Source organism: Chiloscyllium plagiosum, chromosome 5 (assembly GCF_004010195.1).
Source record: "Chiloscyllium plagiosum isolate BGI_BamShark_2017 chromosome 5, ASM401019v2, whole genome shotgun sequence".
Lineage (NCBI taxonomy): Eukaryota > Metazoa > Chordata > Chondrichthyes > Orectolobiformes > Hemiscylliidae > Chiloscyllium > Chiloscyllium plagiosum.
Window position 1 is genome coordinate 101,698,528 of NC_057714.1, and position 20,812 is coordinate 101,719,339.

Sequence of the window (20,812 nt, forward strand, 5' to 3'; positions counted from 1 at the left end):
AATAGAAAGGTCGAGGAAGGGGAGGGAGGAATCTGAGACTGTCCAGGTGAATTTGAGGTTGGGTGGAAGGTGTTGGTGAAGTGGATGAACAGTTCAACCTCCTCGTGGGAGCCCGAGGCGGCGCCGATACAGTCATCGATGTAGCGGAGGAAAAGGTGGGGGGTGGGACCAGTGTAGCTGCAGAAGATGGACTGTTCCACATATCCTACGAAGAGGCAGGCATAGCTGGGGCCCATGCGGGTGCCCATGGCTACTCCTTTCGTTTGGAGGAAGTGGGAGGATTGGAAAGAGAGACAGGCATAGCTTAATAGTTAACTTTCACTGCGAACCTGTTAGAATTCTTTTGAGGAGGTAATGGGCAAGTTGGAGAAGAGCCAGTGGGTATAATGTATTTGGATTTCCAGAAGGCTTTTGACAAGGTGCCGCAAAGGAGGCTGCTAAGTATGATAACCCATGGTATTAGGAGTAAGGTATTGGCATGGTTAGATGATTTGGCTGACTGGCAGAAGGCAAATAGTCGGGATAAAGGAGTCTTTTTCAGGATGGTTGCCAGTAACCCATGGAGTTCTGCAGGGGTCAGTATTGGATACACAACTATTCAAGGCATCCATTTAATGATCTGGACGAAAGGATGGAGGGCATTGTTGCTAAGTTTGCAGGTGACTCAAAGTTAGATGGAGTTGGGGAAGCAGATAGGCTGCAGAAAGACTTGGGCAGGCTTGAAGAGTGGGCACAGAAGTGGCAGATGGAATACAATGTGGGAAAGTGTGAGTAGAAAGAATAGAGGTGGAGACTATTTTCTAAATGGAGCAAGGCTTTGGAAATCTGAAGCACAAAGAGACTTGAAAGTCCTAGTTTCACTTAAAGTTGACACACAGGTTCATTTGGTAGTTAGGAAGGCAAATGCAATATTAGCATTCATTTCAAGAGGGTTCAAAAACAAGAGCAGAGATGTGCTACTGAGTCTCTATAAGCCTCTTGTTAGACTGTATTTGGAAGATTGTGAGCAGTTTTGGGCACCACATCAGGGGAAGGATGTGCTGACTTAGAAGCGAGTCCAGAAGAAGTTTACAAGAATGATCCCAGAAATGAAGGCCATATGGGAAGTGGATGAGTACTCTGGGTCTGTACTCGATGGAGTTCAAAACGATGAGGGGCGATATTATTGTAACTTGGAGAATACTGAGAGGACTGGATAGAGTATTTGTGGAGAACATCTTTCCACTAGTAAGAAAGACAAGGATGTGAGAGCACAGCCTCCAAATGAAGGGGCAATCACTGAGAACTAAGATGAGGTGGTGGTTTATTGGATCAGTTTAGAGTGGGAGGTAGATAACCTGATCAGACTGGAGGTTTACAATGTAGATAATTTAATTTTTGTTTTGGAGTTAAGTCTGATTTGGTAGTTCTTTGACACTCCATACTTTTACAGATTGAGGCGAAGTGAGCTTTTCTTTGTCTGGTTTAAATTAGCAGAAGGGTTTACTCCATGTTTCAGCAATTGAAAATTGGTGAATAGATGGAATAACTGGATATTGCTGTGAATGACAGGCTGTTATTCATGGTGTGCTACAAGGATATTTCTATAGATTTTATAGTAACCTATAGAAATATTTTGGGTGTGGGACCAGTTGTGGCATTGTCATCCAACTTCGTGTCAAAATCTGACCATATAAATTGTTAGAAGTCATCGAGGCTGGAAGTCATTGGACAGGTAATGTAATTGGCCAAGAACATGGCAGATGGAATAAAATGTGAAAAAATTAGAAGTTATTAATAATGGCTTAGGAAAAAAGGTTAGAAGTTGAGAAATGCAGATATCTAAAGGGACCTGTGTGCACTGTTCATGAATCACAAAAGTTAGTGTGCAAGTACAGTGAGTAGTTAGGAAGTCACTTGGACTATTGGCTGCCTTTGCAAGAGGGTGGGAGTACAAAAGATATTGAAGAGGAGTCACCATGAACTTGAAATTTTAAATTTCTTCATGTCTCCACAGATGTTGCTGGACATCTCCAACATTTTCCATTTGTTTCACGTTTCAAGTACCTGAATACTTTGATTTTATTTGAAAGAGTGTGTTTTCCCTCCATTCAATTTTGTGGAGTGAGAAGTGACTTAATTAAAATTGAGTTCTTTCAGGATGTGACTGAATGATATTGTTGACATGTTTCCATTTGTGGATTCAATCTAAAGCTAGGATTAGAGGTTGGCTAATTAAAACTCAGATAAAAAGAAATTTCCTCATTTGGAGAGGGTGGTGTTTCTTTAGAATTTTCTACCTCCAAAGGGCTGTGGAAATACAATTGTTGAGAAATTCAAGACAAAAATCAATGGATATCTGAAGATGAATGACTTTAACGTTATGGGGGAAAGTGGCATTGAGGTAATGATCAACCTTGACCCAGGAGAATTGTGAAACACACTTCGTGGGTTGACCAGTCTACTGCTTCTATGTTTCTATTTGGCATTTCTGTACTGCAAACATTTTGCCATGTCAGCCCAAGCCTTGTCATCTTAATCTTGTTGCAGCCTCATTTTGTCCTAAAGCCCATCTCTGACTTAACTATTTACGGTTTGATTTCCTTCATACCTGTTGGGCCTCTGAACTTCATTTCTAAAACTGTGCAACTGATTTTTTTTTTTCCCCCCTCCATGGAGTATTTACTTTTCAGCCACCGTTTTTTTTTTGGATTACTGCCAGCATATTGCCTACCGCATATGTGGCTGCATCTCTAAGCAAGTTCCTTTACAGTGAAGGCCATTCTGATGTCCTGGCTTGGCCTGGACTTCTGTGAATGGATGTCTGTCTGTTTTCTTTTGTCTAACTCTATTCATTATTTCCTGGTTTCTATTTTGTCCACAGCAATCTGATTTTGGATGATATACTGTGTGACTTGTCTTTGTGCGTTATCAGTCTTTAAATTCTCCAATGTCACGAGCTTTAAACATGATTTTCTCTTTCATATTTTTACCATTTGTTTCATGGGATGGTTTTTGAAATCTTAGCTGTTGCATATTAGATAGCTCTGCACCTTGTCATTTTTCCATCCGTTATTAACTGTCACTTGCTTTGTCTGGACAGCAGTTGTAGGGTGGATGCAAGGATAATGTTCCCTGGCTGGTGGCGCAAGAACAAGACCAATCAGGGCAGGATATATCCACTTAATGGCATATTTCTGGGGAGTATTGCTGAACAAAAATACCTTGGGGTTTATAGTTCCTTGAAAGTTGAGTCGCAGGTAGACAGGGTAGCGAAGGTGTTTGGTACTCTTGCCTTTATTGCTCAGTGTCTTGAGTATCGAAGTTGGGATGTCATGCTGCAGCTGTACAGGACATTGGTTAGGAAATACTGCTTTCAATTCTGGTCTCCCTGCTATAGGAAAGACATTGTGAAACTTGAAAAAGTTCAGAAAAGACTAACCAGGATGTTGCTTGGGTTGGAGGGTTTGAGCTATAGGGAGAGGCTGAACAGGCTGGGGCAGTTTTCCCTGGAGTGTTGGAGGCTGAGGGGTGGCCTTGTAAAGGCTTATAAAATCATAAGGGCCATGGAAAAGGTGAATAGGTATTTTTCTCCAGCCCTCATGGGAGTGTGGGAGTCCAAAAGTAGAAGGCATTGGTTTCATGTGAGAGAGGCAAGATTTAAAAGTGACCTGAAGGGCAAGTTTTTCATGCCGAGCGTGACGTGTATGGAATAAGCTGCCAAAGGAAGTGACCAGGGCTGGTACAATTAGAACATTCAACTAGCATCTGGGTGAAAATGTGAGAGGGATATGAGCAAAGTGCTAGCAAATGGGCCAGATTAATATTCGGATATCTGATTAGCATGGGTGAGTTAAATTGAGAGGTCTGTTTCCCTGCTGTACAACTCCATGACTATGACTCTTAAGTGGTCGTGATTTTCAGATATGAGATGGGCCTTTTAGGACTGAGATGAAAAATTTCTTCACTTTGGGGGTGGTGAATCTGTGGAATTCTTTACCACATAATGCAGTGGAGGCCAAGACACTGAATGTATTTAAAGAATGAATAGGTGTCTCTACACTAGACATGCCACGGGGCAAGGGGAGAGGAGAAGAGTGTGGTATCGAGATAAGGGGTCAACCATGATTCTCTTGGCAGAGCAGGCTTAATGGGCCAAGTGGCCGCCTCTTTGTTCTGTTTTGTATGTTTCTATTTTCAGTCTGTTCAGATGCAAGATGACATGCATGCTAAATGTTTCACACCTTAGGTTGTTTGTTTTGTTATGCTGTTTTTCTATCATTAATCAACAAAGTCAGTGGAGAAAATTAAACACTGGATGAATTTAACTCATGTGCTGCTGCCTGGGATTTTTATGGATATCTTCAATAGTTGCATATTGACAGAAAATTGTCTAATCCTTAACCAAGTATAAACATTTAGCCAGCCCCACCAACACTATCATGTGTCCAAAGGTACAATTGATTTGTAATCCAAGATGATGGTGTTAGTACAAGCTTCCAAATGTTGAAAGACGTAAGTTTACAAGAGGAGGTGAATGGTGTGATGCAACATGCATTTAGGGAATTTTTTTTCCAGAAGTTAAAATATAGACAGCTGATAACCTGTTTCTCAGGTGAGAGAAGTTCGAGGTGGCGGGTAAAACTGCAAATATGAATCTTGATCAATGTAGACCAATGAGGGTAGGGTGATCAGTGAGTAAGATTTGATGTACATTAGAATACAGGCAGCCAAATTTTAGTTGGGTTTAAGTTTATGAAGCTGGAGGCTAGTCACAAGAACGTTGGTACAATTGAGTTTAACGGTGGAAAAGCACAGATAAGGGATTTGATAGTCCCTGCACTGAGGCGGATTTGGAATTTGTTGCAATTAATAGATTTGCACTTTATTTGCTTATATTCAAAGATCTTAAAGTTGGACTCTTTTGAAGGTGATTGGTGAGTTTTCTCATCTTTAAGAAAGAATTATTGATTAACACATAGACATGGCAGGGTTGCCCAGACCTATGGAGTGTGCATCTTATTTGATATCGCAACTTCAGGACACTTGTCATTCTGTGCATATCAACATGCAGGAAATGTTGTTGTCAGCTCTGGCAACATGATTGTAGAGCTTGAGCAGCAGAAAGCATCATTGAGATGCGTTTATGAGCTTGAGAATTTTGGGGATCGCATATTTGTTGATAGGTCAATGCCAGTCATCAACATATTGAAGAGGGAATGCGAGGTACCTGAAAAGACTAAAGTAGACTCTTGCACATTTAAATTTGGATTGCTTTTAAAAGGAGAGTAAACCCTGTGAATATATAAGAATAGTGCAGTGATTGAATGAATAGTGGATAGATTTTTGAAGGTGGTTCAAAATGGAGAATGGAGTAGGAATAGAAATGAGGGATGGGATGGTTGCAAGATTTGATGGGGTGAAGATGTATCATTTGTGTTTGGGAAGGGAGCCATCAAAGGTGGTTTTATCTCTTAACCTCATTCTAACACGAACTGAAGTCTTGTTACTTTCCATCCAAGAGGAAAGAAGGAAGGACAGATCAACAAAAGTTGAGGAAGGAGTCTGAGCCCAAGATGGAAGAAGAGAGAGTGGAATAAAGATGAGAGAGAATGGTGTTACCCAGCTTTCTAACTTGCATGCAATGTCAGAAGTGATTTATTAGAAATATGTTTAGTAGGTTTTGTCTGTATACAAGAGTTTTGAAAAGATGACACAACTACACCCTCTATCATTGGAGGCACATGCTTTATGATATGAAGAATGTAAGTGACGTCAGAATTCAATATTGGAATACTTGCCTTATTTAAAATAAATTGATATTTTAATTTGGAATTGACTTCTGTGGATGTGGTCACTCCAGAGTTGAGTTATGCTGACCAGGGAGTTGAGAAGGACTATGCAGGTTGTACTGGTGTCCACTCGATGCACCTGCTGTCTGATCAGTACTCTGCATAGGTATTATTTGTTCAGTTGGATTGTGATGTCACTGTCATGTTTCATAATACCACATTTGACCCAGGGAGACAAGAGCTAATTGGAAAAGTAGTGGTGGTAAGGGATTTGATAGGCACATTGGCATTGAATATAGAATGATATTTTATTTTCCTGGGCAAGGTCAAAAATGCTACTAAGAGGGGAGGCTGATTAGTGAGTGGTCAGTATCAGTATACAGAACATAGAGAGAAATGGTCCTGAGCTTATGGATTTAGGAAGGAAAGAGGAAACAGACTTCCAAGATAATCTTTTAATCAGGAGAGTGAAGCCATAAGGGAATGATAAAATGAGGATGGGAGTTTGAAAGTTGAGGCATTATTGGTTTAGTATGCAGTCTAGGTTAGCAAGCACAGGCATATCTGAATGGGATTTCTCTTTTTTGCAAGTCAAGATGTTGGCAGTAGAGTTGCAGAGATTTGTATGAGTAACTTACTCATTTAGGAGTGAAAGATTGGAAGGCAGAAGGAGAGCATTGAACCTGGGAAGTTTCGTGATAAGACATGAATGAGGCTTTTCGCAGCAGAGGAGCTGAGACTGGCGTGGAGTCTGAGTATCTGAGAGAGGTGAAAAAAGGCAGTCTTGGTGATGCGGTAGATAGGTGATTGGGAACTCTTCCCTGGACCAAATAGAATGCACAAGGTTGCTTCGATCTAAAATGGTGGCGCGGAGCTGCTGGTTGGCAAATGAAGTTTGTGTCTGAGGCAAAATACAGTCACTTTGGTTTTCTCAGTGTTTAATTGCAAATAAACTTCTACTTAGTCAAGACTGGATGCCAGACTTTGTCAAAACAGCAATTCAGTGTTCAATTCAGAACCAGCGTCAAAAGGCATGAATCATTATTCGTTCCTAAGACAACCTGAACAAAATAAATCATTAAGAATTCAGGACCAGTTCAGCCAGTAAGGCAATAAATAAAGTTCAAGGGAGTTAGAGCTGTGCTATGTCGATAGATTTTGTTTTACTGGTTACATGAACTGGGCAATTTTATTGAAAGTTGATTTTTTTAAAAAAAATTAAATGGTATACGATCTAACAGCTGTGCCCAGAGAAATTGAAGAAATTCCAAGAGATAACTTGTCCTTGGGAGTCCTGACACTTAACTCTTGCATATGAATTTGTTGGATGGCTAGTAGGGTGTATCTCCAGTACTTCGAGCATTTTTTTAAATTCAGGAGTGATTATGAAACTCTTACAGCATGTTTACATAGAAATGTGGGAATGTTTTGCAAGGAAACGAGCCATTGGACCTAATTGGTCCTTGCCAGTGTTCATGCTTCGCAGAACTATCCTTACAACCCACTTCATTTATTTGCATTTCTTTTTCCTCTGTTTATCCAGCTTCTCTTTAAATCTATCACAAGGATCGGTGTTGCGTCCTCCACTTTTTGTCATTTACGTAAGTGATTTGGATGCTAGCATAAGGGGTACAGTTAGTAAGTTTGCAGATGACACCAAAATTGGAGGTGTAGAGAAGTGGCAGATGGAGTTTAATTCAGATTAAATGCGAGGTGCTGCATTTTGGGAAAGCAAGTCTTACTTAATGGTAAGGTCCGTGGGAGTATTGCTGAACAAGGGGACTTTGGAGTGCAGGTTCATAGCTCCTTGAAAGTGGAGTAGCACAGGTAGATAGGATAATGAAGAAGGCATTTCGTATATGCTTTCCTTCATTGGTCAGAGTATTGAGTACAGGAGTTGTGAGGTCATGTAGCAGCTTTACAGGACATTGGTTAGGCCACTGTTGGAATATTGCGTGCAATGCTGGTCTCCTTCCTATCGGAAAGATGTTGTGAAACTTGAAAGGGTTCAGAAAAGATTTACAAGGATGTTGCCAGGGTTGGAGGATCTGAGCTACAGGGAGAGGCTGAACAGGCTGGGGCTGTATTCCCTGGAGCATCGGAGGCTGAGGGGTGACCTTATAGACGTTGACAAAATTATGAGGGGCATGGATAGGGTAAATTGACCAAGTCTTTCACCTGGGGTGGGGGAGTCCAGGAGTAGAGGGCCTAGGTTTAGGGTGAATGGGGAAAGACATAAAAGAGACCTAAGGGGCAACTTTTTCACGCAGAGGGTGGTATGTGTATGGAATGAGCTGCCAGAGAAAGTGGCGGAGGCTGGTCCAATTGCAACATTTAAGAGGCATTTGGATGGGTATATGAATAGGAAGGGTTTGGAGGGATATGGGCTGGATGCTGGCAGGTGGGACGAGATTGGGTTGGGATATCTGGTCGGCATGGACGGGTTGGACCGAAGGGTCTGTTTCGGTCCTGTACATCTGACTCTGTATCCTTGCTGTGAGCCGCAATTCGTCTTGATGCTTGTCACTCCACATTCTAACCACTGTCTGGATAAAGCAGTTTCTTGTAGGTTTCGTATTTGATTAGCCAAATGGTCAATGTTAATGTCAGTCTACAGAGGAACCTCGATTATCTGAACGAGATGGGCAGGCATTATTTCGTTCGGATAATTGATTATTCAGTTAATTGATTCAATGCCTTTCCTCAGGTGCTCAGACTTTTATGTTAAGTCTGCTCCCTGTTGAGGAGACCAGGCAGTAGCACCATGAGAGCCCCTGCCTGCCACAAGCCCCTCAACCCCGTCCAACAACACCCCCTCTTTTTTCCCCCACACTCCATCCAACACCGCCCCTGCTCGTGCCCCCAACCCTTTCCAGGACTGCCCGCCCCACCTCCAACACTGCCCTCTGCATGCCCCACAACCCTGTCCAATGCCGCTCCCTTCCCGCGCCCCCAACTCTGCTCAATACCACCCCCAACACCACCCCTTGCATGTCCCTGCAACCTGGTCCAACACCTGAGAGTCTCCAAATAGTGTGTGCGCGCATACACACCAACTTTGTACTGCATCTTTTTGATAGGTTCCCCCTTTGCCCTCTACAGGGGAATGTTGGAGAGATTATCTGGGGAAAGGGGGGTTTAGGGTACACCTCCTGTGTCGAACTCCAGGGGAGTGAGAGAGGGTGGGACATCAGTCATTTGGAGATGGTGCCTGGGCTCTCATCAGTCCAACACTGTTTTCGGCATCACTGTAAACAAAAGACGCAGTCAGTGTTGGAAACACGTCTTTGTAATGTTTCTATCAGGACCTCAAGATCTCCTTCGGATAATCCGCTATTTGGATAATTGATATTCAGATAATTCAGGTTCCTCTGTACTACTTGGAGCCTTCTCACTACTTTTGGTATGTAAATCTGTGTTAGGGTGGTGACACCACCATGTCACAACATGTCTGAACAGCTTGTTGAAAAAAAAACAGTTACAACTGAAGTTGTTGATTCCACCTCAATAAATGTTTTGGAAGACTTGGACTTTCTCTCTCAGGAGTGTTGTTCGGAATTTGCCACAATACTAGTTAGAGCCTTGACAGAACACTGAAGAACTGTGCATGCTGGAAATCAGAAACAAAAATGAATTGCTGGAAAGCTCAGCAGGTCTAGCAGTATTTGTGGAGAGAAAACAGAGTTCCTGTTTTGGGTCCAGGTGATCCTTCAGAATTGTTTGTTGCTGGGAAAGGTTGGTATATATGTGATTTTAAAAAAAAAAGTGGGGAAGGAGTAGGTGATAAGTGAAGATGGAAACCAGAGAGAAAGAGACTAGCAGTTGGGCAGACAAAGCAATGGATAGAGCTTGGAGGAATGAATAGCTCTCAGATGGGACCGTTAGTGATTGACAATGAGTTACTTGTGGAAACAGCCCGTGTGGTGACGAGGCCTGGTGGGTGAGGGTGAGGACAAGGACATGAAGGTGCTCCAGCTGAAAATTTGTTAAACTTGATATTGAGTTGAGCAAGCATTTGAGTTCCCAAGTGGAAAGTGAGGTGTTCTTCGAACTTGTGCTGAGCTTTGCTGGAGCACTGCAGCAAACCTGAGACAGACACGTTGGCCAGGGAACACAGTTGTTAGTTGAAGTGGCGGATAACTAGAAAATCAGGGTCATTTTTACAGACCGAATGTAGGTGTTCTGCAGTGGTCATCTCGTTTGTGCTACATTTTCTGAGTGTAATGGAGATGGCATTGTAAGCAGTGAATTTAGTAGGCCAGATTGAGTGAAGGAGAAAGCGTGGACAGCTGATGCTAGAGGTCAGAGTCAAAATGTGCTGGAAAAGCACATCCAGTCAGGCACCATCTGAGGAGCAGGAGAGTCAATGTTTTGGGCATAAGCCTGTCAGGAATATTGAGTGGGCTGCCCAAGTGCTCTGAGATATAAATGGGAGGGGGTGGGGCTGGGGTTAGATAGGTCAGTGAGAGAGTGACTGAGATCCTTGTGGAAGGAGGAGGAGAACCTCTTCAAGATGGGCATCCTTGGAAGAGGCTTTGCAGTCAGGTTATAGCGGAGGAGAAAGTGAGGAATGGAGATCAGAGTCAAAATGTATGGTGCTGGAAAATGCCTGAAACGTCGACTCTGCTCCTCCGATGCCTGATCTGCTGTGCTTTTCCGGTGTCACACTACATTGAGTGAAGTGCAGGTATATTGCAGCTTCACCAGGAAGATGGGAGTGGGTTCTCTGATAATGAGGGGGGAGTTTAATGGGCAGGTGTTACACCTTCTGTGATTGTATGGAAGGGGGTGTGGGGAGATATTGGGACTGAAGGAGTGGACCAAGACGTAAGCCTTACACAGGGTCCATTGTCAGCAGGAGAAGAGAGGGGAGGGGAATGTGTGTCTAGTGATGGCATTCTACTGGAGGTGGTTGAAGTGTCGGCTGATGATCCTTTGGATGCTGGTGAAATGAGGGTGAGGGGGGGGGGGGTGCTAGTGCTGGAAGGCAAGAGATGAAGTGAGGGCTAAAGGGCTGGAGATGTCAAACACGGCTGAGGGTCATGTCAACTATGGTGATAGGGAATACTTGGTTGAGAAAGAAAGTAGACATTTCAGAAGTCCCCTTGTCGAAGTTAATATCATTGGAACAGGTGAGACAGAGGAATGAGGGGAATGAAATTGAGTTTTTACAGGAAAGAGTATGAGGACGTATAGTCATGGCAACTGTGGAGTTGGTAGGATATTTGTAGGGGGTTGTAGTGGATACTAATGGCCAGCCTACCCCCTGGTAGGCATGGAAGGAATCGGAGTTGGACCAGGTGAAGGTGAGAGCAGCATGGAATGGAAAGCAAAATTGATAAATTGAGTCATAGAGATATATAGCCTGGAAACAGATCCTTCAGTCCAACTCTTCCATGCTGACCAGATATCCTAGCCTAATCTAGTCCCATTTGCCAGCACTTGGCCCATATCCCTCCAAACCCTTACGATTCATATACCCATCCAGGTGCCTTTTTAAATGCTGTTATTGTACCAACCTTCACTTCCTTTGGCAGCTCATTCTATGCATGCACCACCCTCTGTGAAAAAGTTCCCCTTGGGTCCCTTTTATATCTTTTCCCCCCTCACCCTAAACCTATGCTGTCTAGTTCTGGATTCACCCCAGAGAGAAGACCTTGTCTATTTATTCTATCCATGCCCCCCATAATTTTGTAAACTTCTACAAGGTCACCCCTCCGCCTCCGCTCCAAGGAAAACAGCCCCAGCCTGTCTAGCCTCTCCCGACAGCTCAAATCCTCCAACCCTGGCAACATCCTTGTAAATCTTTTCTGAACCCTTTCACGTTTCACAACATCTTTCTGATAGGAAGGAGACCAGAATTGCACGCAATATTCCAACAGTTGTACAGCCACAACATGACCTCCCAACTCCTGTACTCAATACTCTGACCAATAAAGGAAAGCATACCAAACACCACCTTCACTATCCTATCTACCTGCGACTCCACTTTCAAGGTGCTATGAACCTGCACTCCAAGGTCATTGTTCAGTAATATTCTAGGACTTTATCGTTACGTGTATAAGTTATGCTCTGTCTTGCTTTTCCAAAATGCAGCACCTTTCATTTTATCTAAATTAAATTCTATCTGCCACCTCTCAGCCCATTTGCCCACCTGATCAAGATCCTGTTGTACTCTGAGGTAAACCTCTTCACTGTTTACTGCACCTCCAATTTTGGTATCATCTGCAAACTTCCAAACTATACTTCCTATGTTCACATCCCAATCACTTACATATGCAGTGGACCCAGCACTGATCCTTGTGGCACACCACTGGTCACTGGCCTCCAGTCTGATAAGCAATCCTCCACCACCAACCTCTGTCTGCTATTTTCAAACCAGGTCTGCATCCAAATGGCTTGTTCTCCCTGTATTCCATGAGATTGAACCATGCTAACAACTCTACCATGAGAACCTATTCAAATGCCTTACTGAATTCCATATAGATCATGTCTCCTGCTCTGCCCTCATCAATTGTCTTTGAGTTTTTTTAAAAAAAAGTAATAATCAAGTTCATGAGTCATGATTTCCCACACTCAAAGCCATGCTGACTATCCCTAATCAGTCTTTGACTTTCCACGTACATGTAAATCCTGTCCCTCAGGGTTCCCTCCACCAAACTGCTCACCGGTCTGTTGTTCCCTGGCTTTTCTTTACCACTTTTCTTAAATAGTGGCACCATGTTGGGCAACCTCCAGTTTTCCAGTGCCTCACCTGTGACTATAGATGATGGAAGATTTATTTGCCTAAAGACATGTGTGAACCAATGGCTTTTTAGGATAATCACCTGTGATATAAGGCTGTCATTCAACTAGCTTTTAACTCCAGTTGTTAATTGAAGTGAACTTTCATCTCCCATTGATTCAAATCCCCTCGAATGTTAACCTGAGGTTCTGTTTGTTGCTGGTCGAATGGTGTTGCTATAATGTTACCATCTCCCCAAGTATGATTGTGCTCAGGTTCATGAAGAACTAAGTAACATTGTTGAGACCTCTTTAATCAATCATGATACTTGCACTACTTGAATAAAGATTGTCAAATAAATCTGTTTTCTGCAGACATTTCTAAATATTTCAAGGTCAAATACAGTTAGTATATTAGATAAGAACATCTTAGCACTAGAGCATTGCAGTGATATTTAACTCTTTTGCAATTGTTACTCACCATGCTCATGCTTTCTGTTTAAAATTTCAATGCTTTTTAGCAGTTGAAAATTGGAGTTTGTCATTAATTTTCAACTGTGGTCAGGTCAAAGCTTTGTAAACTCCAAACATCTGTTGAAAGTTTAAGTTGAATGTGAAAACTTATTTCGAACATCATGTTCATGACTCCAGGCAGACTTGAGAATGAATATGGAACAAGTTTATGATACTCTTAATGCTATGGAATTAGTTTTAATTTTTTTTCATCTCTTGAATTGGTGAAGTATTCTCCTTTTTAATTCTTTAATAGTGAAGTCCTTGGGTGAGAATAAAGATCTGATTGCTGATGCATGGAGTATGAATTGGTAAGAGAATGCAATAGATGAAAAGATTGACGCCACCAAATCTATTATTTTCCTCCTTTTTTTTCCCTTTCTGACCAAGCTGTGCTATTTTACCCTTTTGTAGATCTTGAAGTCCAGATTTTTCAACATTTGCTGTGAGATAGTCAGCTGCAGTTAATGTTCAGGAAGATTATTCGCTTCCAAGAAGTTTGTACTATAAATGTTGATTTTTCACAATGGTGCTTATTGGGAATGATGTCTGGTTTGCAGACATGAATTCGAATGTGGATATCATATTCTCTAGCTGATTAAGCTGAGTTGGTGATCCTGCATCTCAACCTTATTTAAGTGAGTTAGTTGTTAGGGTTGGTCATTTGAAAAAAATGGATTGACTGTGTACTCTAGCAGCAGGAATACAAGTTGAAGCTGAGCTTTGCACTGATTGCATACTTGCTCTATTTCTTCTGTTAAGCGTACACCATATGGTCAAGGTCTTGCAGAGCTTTTCTAAATGAAAGTTGCATTATTTCGTATTATTATATTGGGCAATTGAATAAAACCTACCTTCGCAACTACATATTCAAAAGTTCTTTGAAGCAGTGATTTAGTTTGCTGGGGTAGTTTGAGGAGGCTTGTGACAATCTGATGTTGGAGATGAGGGTGACGTAGTACACAAATTGATCTTCAAAGACTAAGTGTGAAAAAAGTTGTAAAGTTTAAATAGATTGTCATAACATGATGGAATGAGGCTGTGGAGGAATGGGAATTTGAGATTTTAAAATTTTAAATAATTATTTGGCTGAAATCCAATATAGGTGAGCAAAAGTGCAGATAATTGTTTTAGACCAGTTGAGTTAATTAAAGATGAAAGACCAGCAAATACGTCAGTACAAATGACGAAAGCATGTTGAGAAAGTCAAGCTTAGGGTTGCTTGACAAAGGCTCAGTTTGCATGACTTTGTTTCCTGCACATTCTTATCTGGTCAATGAGGTGCTGGAGGCAAGGGTAGTGGTTTAACAAGGAAAAGAACATCCATTGTATCATGCCAGTTAACGAGGTGAGGAACACCCATGACATAATCTTTACTGTTGATGTTCGTTGATTGATAGATTAGGTTACTTGCACTTGTGTGACCATTACAACATTGTTGTTGCCTTATTTGGAATCTGCTCCCTATAAGTGACCATTTAATTCCTTAAGAATCTGCTGTTCGAGAGAAGACCAAGAACTCCTGTCTCTGTGCACATGAGCGATCGTTCTCTCTTTCTCTCCAGGGCCCGGAATAAGGCTGAAGAAGGTCGAGCCATAGTGTGTCTGAGTGTTTGCTCCGACTGAAACGGGGATAGGGAAATGGGACGACAATGTTTAATGGATAAAATGGATGCAAGGCCAATTAAGAAGGTAGAAATAGACCCTGAACAAAATTAAAGAAGGCACGGTGGCTCAGTGGTTAGTACTGCCCCAAAGCGCCAGGGGCCCAGGTTCAATTCCAGCCTTGGGCTGTGTGCAGTTTGCACATTCTCCCTGTGTCTGCATGGATATCCTCTGTATGTTCTGGTTTCTTCAAAAAGTGCTCACGTCAGGTGAATTAGCCAAAGCTAAGTTGCCCATAGTGTTAGATGCATTAGTCAGCAGGAAATGGGTCTGGGTGAGTTACTCTTCAGATGGTCAGTGTGGACTTGTTGGGCTGAAGGGCCGTAGGGCTGTTCTCGAATGGTGATGGTTTAATCTGAGGGCCACTGGACTTTGAGGTGAGGGTGAGATTGAGAAGGAGAGTCCTTCATGGTAACTTCAATGAGACTAGAATTGAGCCCATGCTGTTGGTATCATTCTGCATCACAAACCAACCTTCCAGCCAATTGAAGTAACTACCCTCTTGGAGAAGCAGCTCTGGGATCGCTGCTGCAGGTCTCGGCCAGCAGTATAGCCACTGGGAAGAGTCGCTGTACTTGCATTAGCTACTGTAGCTGAATCTTAAAATTAAGCAATGTCAAACGAGGTGATTTTAGCACTGAATATCTATTTGGCATGGACATGCCAGCTTGGATTACACTGGCTATTTTAGAGTGAAACTTGAATTCTTCACTAAAGCTAGACATGTCTCCTATTTTGAGAGAAACTTCACAATCTTTTCAGTTTAAAATTAACTTTTAATGCACTAAGTAGTGTTTGTTGAGCAACAGTCTTTGAAATTAATATGTACGTATCTTGCAATTGGGTGTGAATGATTTTTTATGTTCTATTGAGATGTTGCAAACTGATTTTTTTGTTAAAAAAATTAATTTATGGAATATGGACGCCTATTGTTCACACCAATATGAAGTTGATTGTACAGACTAAGAATTGTCTCCATTCTTTTATGTACTTGATGCCCAGTGTCTTCTCTCTTTTAATTTAGTCATGTTCTTTAGTTTTCGAAGACAATAAGATCTTGTAACAAAATTAGGCAATTCAGTCCATCAGGCCTGCTCTGCCATTTGACCCAGTAAGCCTTGATCCCCTTACTAATTAAGAACCTATCTATCGCTGTCTTAAATGAACTTATTGACCGGTAATCCACAGTCTTCTGCAGCAATGACTCCTACAGATTCACCTCCCTCTGGCTGAATAAATTCCTCCTGTTCATTCTAAAGCGTCGTCTCATCAATCTGAGGCTGTGCCCTCAGTATGTGGTGTCTCCAACTTGTGGAAACATCTTCCACAAGTCCACTCCATCAAGGCTTCTTAGTATACAGTAAGTTTCAATCTGATCTCATCAAACCCTGCCCATATCCAATCCTTCTAAAGTCCTTTAAGTATAGGCCCAGAGTCCTCAGCCACTCCTCATCTGGCAAGCCCTTCATCTCTAGGATGATTCTTGTAAACCTCCTGTGCACTGTCTGGAATGCCAGGACGTTCATTCTTGGATACGGGCCCAAAACTGCTCACAGACCAATGCTCATACCAGTTCAGCAGTGCCTTTTGCTCTTGTACTCTAGCCCTCTTGAAATTATTGTTAATATTAATTTTGTCTTTACTGCCAACTGAATCTGCATGTTACCCATACAGCACTCGGACTCCCCAAACCCTTTTTGCTTCAGATTTCTGAAGCTTTTCCCCGTTTTAGGAAAGATATAAAAGGGACCTAAGGGGCAACTTTTTCACCCAGAGGATGGTACTTGTATGGAATGAGCTGCCAGAGGAAGTGGTGGAGGCTGGTACAATTGCAACGTTTAAGAGGCATTTAGATGGGTATATGAATAGGAAGGTTTTGGAGGGATATGGGCCGGCTGCTAGTAGGTGGGACTAGATTGGTTTGGGATATCTGGTTGGCATGGACAGGTTGGACCGAAGGGTCTGTTTCCATGCTGTACATCTCTATGACTCTGTTTTCCCTTTCAAAGTGCATAAACTCCCATTTGCCCATTTTCTATTCCATCTGCCATTTCCTTGCCCTGTCTTCCAGCATGTCCAAGTCCACTGCAGTGTCCCAGTTTCCTCAACAATATCTGCCTCTCCAACTATCTTTTGCTAATGTTGCAGGTGAGACAATTCCCTCTGTTCCTTCGGCTAGATCGTTAATGTATAATGGGAAAGTTGTAAGCCTAACGCAGACCCCTGCCGAATTCCACTATAACTGGCTGCCATCCAAAAAATAACCCTTTATACCCCATCTCTGCCTTCTGCCAATCAGGCAATCCTCTATCCATGCCAGTATCTTGCCCCCAACACCATGGATTCTTATTTTATTTCGCACTATATGCAGTATCTTGTGAAAGGAATTATCATGAGTTAAACAAATGGTTGTAAACTGAATGTGTTAAAGCCTTGGACTCTTTTCTATTTGATTCAGTGAGGCATGTTTTTACTTATCGCACCTAATTGTGATTTCATTGAAAGTTTTGCAGTAGGTTCTAAGTTAATTTATTGGATTGGACAGTACAGTCAATCAAATGTATTGGAAGTTTTTTATGCATGTGTTCTTCATTGCCTTTCCTTTAAAGGAAAAGGATTGGCAACAGCAAGACAGTGTCACTTCAACACATCTTAAATTGCAGCTCCTATTTTGTTTTTAATGGTGCTTTTGAAATGTTAACTTGGGTTAGATTGTCACTCCAAGGACTCTGCAGCATTTGCATGTGATACAGATAGGGTTAGCTGATAAGATGCTGTAAGATATTGCACAATAGCATTGAGGTAAAATTATTTCAATAAATATGGTTGCTAAGATTGAAACCTGTGACTTTAGGTTGGCATTCCACAAGATCCTAAAATGTCCTTGCTTATCTTCACCCAAGCATGGATGGTATTTTCAAATTGGGTGAAATATAATGCAATCTCCAACATTCATCGTTTTAGAGCTATGACTGTTTACAACATAATGTATGATACTAAGAACTCTCCAATATTGTGTTGTATTCCCTACCAATTTGTTTATTTGAGCTACATAGTGTCTGAGCTGGGTTCTGACTTTACCATGGTTTTTTTTTTTGAATTTCTATTGGTCCAGAAGTATTAAATGAACGTCCGGAATAGGGGAGGTTTATAATGGGGATCAAAAAGGCATAGTTTGGTTATGTTCCAAAAATGTTGGGGAACATAGGGTATCTCAACGGATGAACTTAAGGAAATTTCTGTTAGCAGGGGAAATTGAGATTAAAGACAGATTTAAGTCCTCGTTGTCTGGTAATCTGTTTCCCAGAATACTTGAAGTGGCCCTCAAAATAGATGCGTTGATGGTCATCTTTCAAGATCCTACAGATCCTGAGACGTTTCATAGAGGGGATGGTAGCTAATGTTATCCCATTTTTAAAAAGGAGGTAGTGGGAAAACAGGGAACCTTAGACTGGTTGGCCGGTAGTGGGGAAAATGCTCAAGTCCATTATAGAAGATTAATAGCAGAACACTATTTGGTTTGGACAAAGTCAGCATGGATTTAAGAAAGAAAATCATGCTTGATAAATCTAGTGGAATCTTTTGAGGATGCAACCAGGAGTTTGGATTAGGGAGAGCCAGTAGATGTGATTTACTTAGACTTTCACAAGGTTTTTGATAAAGTCTCATGTGTTATGAAGTTGAAAGCGTGTACTATCACTTTGAGAGAGTGAATGCTGTTCTGAACTGAGCTTACAAGCACCTGTATATATGACTAGATGGCTGTCCCAGAGTGTATTGGAAAGTTGAAAATATGTAACATTTGGCTGTGAAATGGATACCTGAGTTCATTGTTGTTTTGACAATGATTCAAATTTAACCAATCCATTTAAATTATGCCCCAGGCTACTAAAACCCGATTTGAGTTTGCATTTATTATGTTGCCAACGTTGACCCAATGAGACAATCTGATGTTGGGGATATGAAAATGCAGATATTTTTGAAAATTGGAGAGAGCAACTACCATTGAGATAAATGGAGGGTGAGCTAACATCTTCTCTAAGAAATTAGGAAACACTCTATCAAAGGTACCTTTTCATATGAAACATACTTGCAGTAAAAGGAAGGAAGGAAGGTGATCCAGGGAGTTCCTCAGCTGGAAGAAGAAAAACACAAGACAACAGCGGCTGTGTGTTTTGAAATTAAGTTGATGTAATTTTCATAAGAATCTTATTGGAACACTGTTTTTGTAAAGTTGGTGGCAGGTAGTAAACAGTTAAGACAAAGAGGGGCTTAGAGTTGTGAATAGTTGTTTAATGTTCACTTTCAGTTAAAACATAAGTTGATATTTTCTTTAAATAGTGACATTTGGGAGTTCTCTGTCACTCATTTTAACAAATTGCAAGGCGAGGTGAGATTTTCCTGTGCTTGGTTTAATTAACAAAGGGTTTCACCTCTGTTGTAACACATGAGCATGTAAAGTTTTAAGGTGCAGGGATTGGGATAGTCTGGTTGACAGACAGGAAACAAAAATTAGCAATGAGCTGGTCTTGTTCTGAGTGGCAGGCAATGACCAGTGAAGTACTGTGGTTTTTGCAGATGACACAAAGCTGGATGGGTGGTTGAGGTGGTGAGGATTGTGCGAAGATTCTTCAGTGTGGTTTGTACAAGTTTAGTGACTGGGCAAATGCATGGTACATGAAGTAACCCTGACCCTATCCACTTTGGTAGCAAAAACAGGAAGGCCGATTTAATATCTGAATTGCAATAGATTTGAAAGGGGGGAGGTGTGCACATAGAGTCATGACGTGGAGGAGCTGGTGATGGACTGGGGTGGACAAAAATCTCTCAACACCAGGTTATAGTACAACAGGTTTATTTGGAAGCACTAGCTATCGGAGCACCGAATTTTTTTTTTTCAAGTGGTTGTGGAGTAGGACCATAAGACACAGAATTTATAGCAAAAGGTTACAGTGTCATGCAAGTAAAATTATACATATAACAAATCTCTATTGTTGCTAAGTCTCCCATCTTTTAGAATGGGTTACAAGTTTGGGTTCATTAAGACTTCAATCCCGGAACTACTTTTAAGTCATGTTCTCAAGATAAGTTAAGGTTTTATTTTTTAAAAAAAGGTGCCATCTCAGCTCAGATAATGCCTTTAAAGGTCAGAATCTGACCTCACCCCTTTTTAAGGCATTGTCTGAGCTCAGATGGCACCTTTTTTTTTGTTTTTGCAAAACCTTAACTTATCACTGATAAGGTGATCAACTCTTCGTTATTTCTCAGTTCCACCCAAATAGCTTTCCTGAATGTATTCCCAGGAATATCCTCCCTAAATACAGCCGCAATGTTATCCTGAATCAAAAATGCAGCTCCCCCTTCTCTGTTGGCTGATAATCCTCCAGAGCATTAAACTGCCAGTCGTGTCCATCCCTGAGCTACGTCTCTGTAATTGCTTTGATATCCCTGTTCCATGTTCCCAACCATGCCCTGAGTTCATCTTGCTTAGCCTGTTGTATTGAAATAAATGCAGTTTAATTTATTAGTTATACCTCCTTCTTCTGTACTTTGTTCCTGCCTGTCCTGTCTATTTGATGTACTCTTTTGTTCCCCCAACTGTACCAGTGTCAGACTGATCATGTTCCTCACTGTCTCCCTGAGTTGCCCCTCCCTATTTTACGAGTTGAAATCCTCCTGAGCAGCTCTGGCATATCTCCCTGCCAGGAAACTAGTCCCTTTCCAGTTTGGGTCACTTCTTCTACCTGAAAACGTTTCAATGATCCCAGGTGTGCCAGGTGGTGAGGAAGATCATTTGGAATCTCTGTTTTCATAACAAGAGGATTCGAGTCCAGGAGCAAGAATATCTTCCTGCTGTTGTATAGGGCCTTGGTGAGATTACACCTGGAGAATTTGTGTGTAGTTTTGGTTGTCTTATCTGAGGATTGTAAGAGTGGAAAAAATGTTTACCAGACTGATTCCAGAGATGGCAGTACTGAAGTATGAAGAGAGACTGGATCAGTGCAGGCTGTATTCACTGGAGTTTAGAAAAATGAGAAGGGATCCCATGGATCATTCTCCAGGAATAGACAGTGTACATTTTGGAGGGATGTTGCCAGTGACCAGGGAATCCAGAGCCTGGGTTCACTGGCTAATGATAT

The 20,812-nt window shown here is 41.7% G+C and overlaps 1 protein-coding gene across 2 annotated transcripts in view; it reads left to right on the top strand.

The window, feature by feature from the left end:
* Window positions 1-20,812, top strand: part of lmbr1 (limb development membrane protein 1) — a 273,924-nt gene that overhangs the window by 16,025 nt on the left and 237,087 nt on the right. The window lies entirely within an intron of this gene.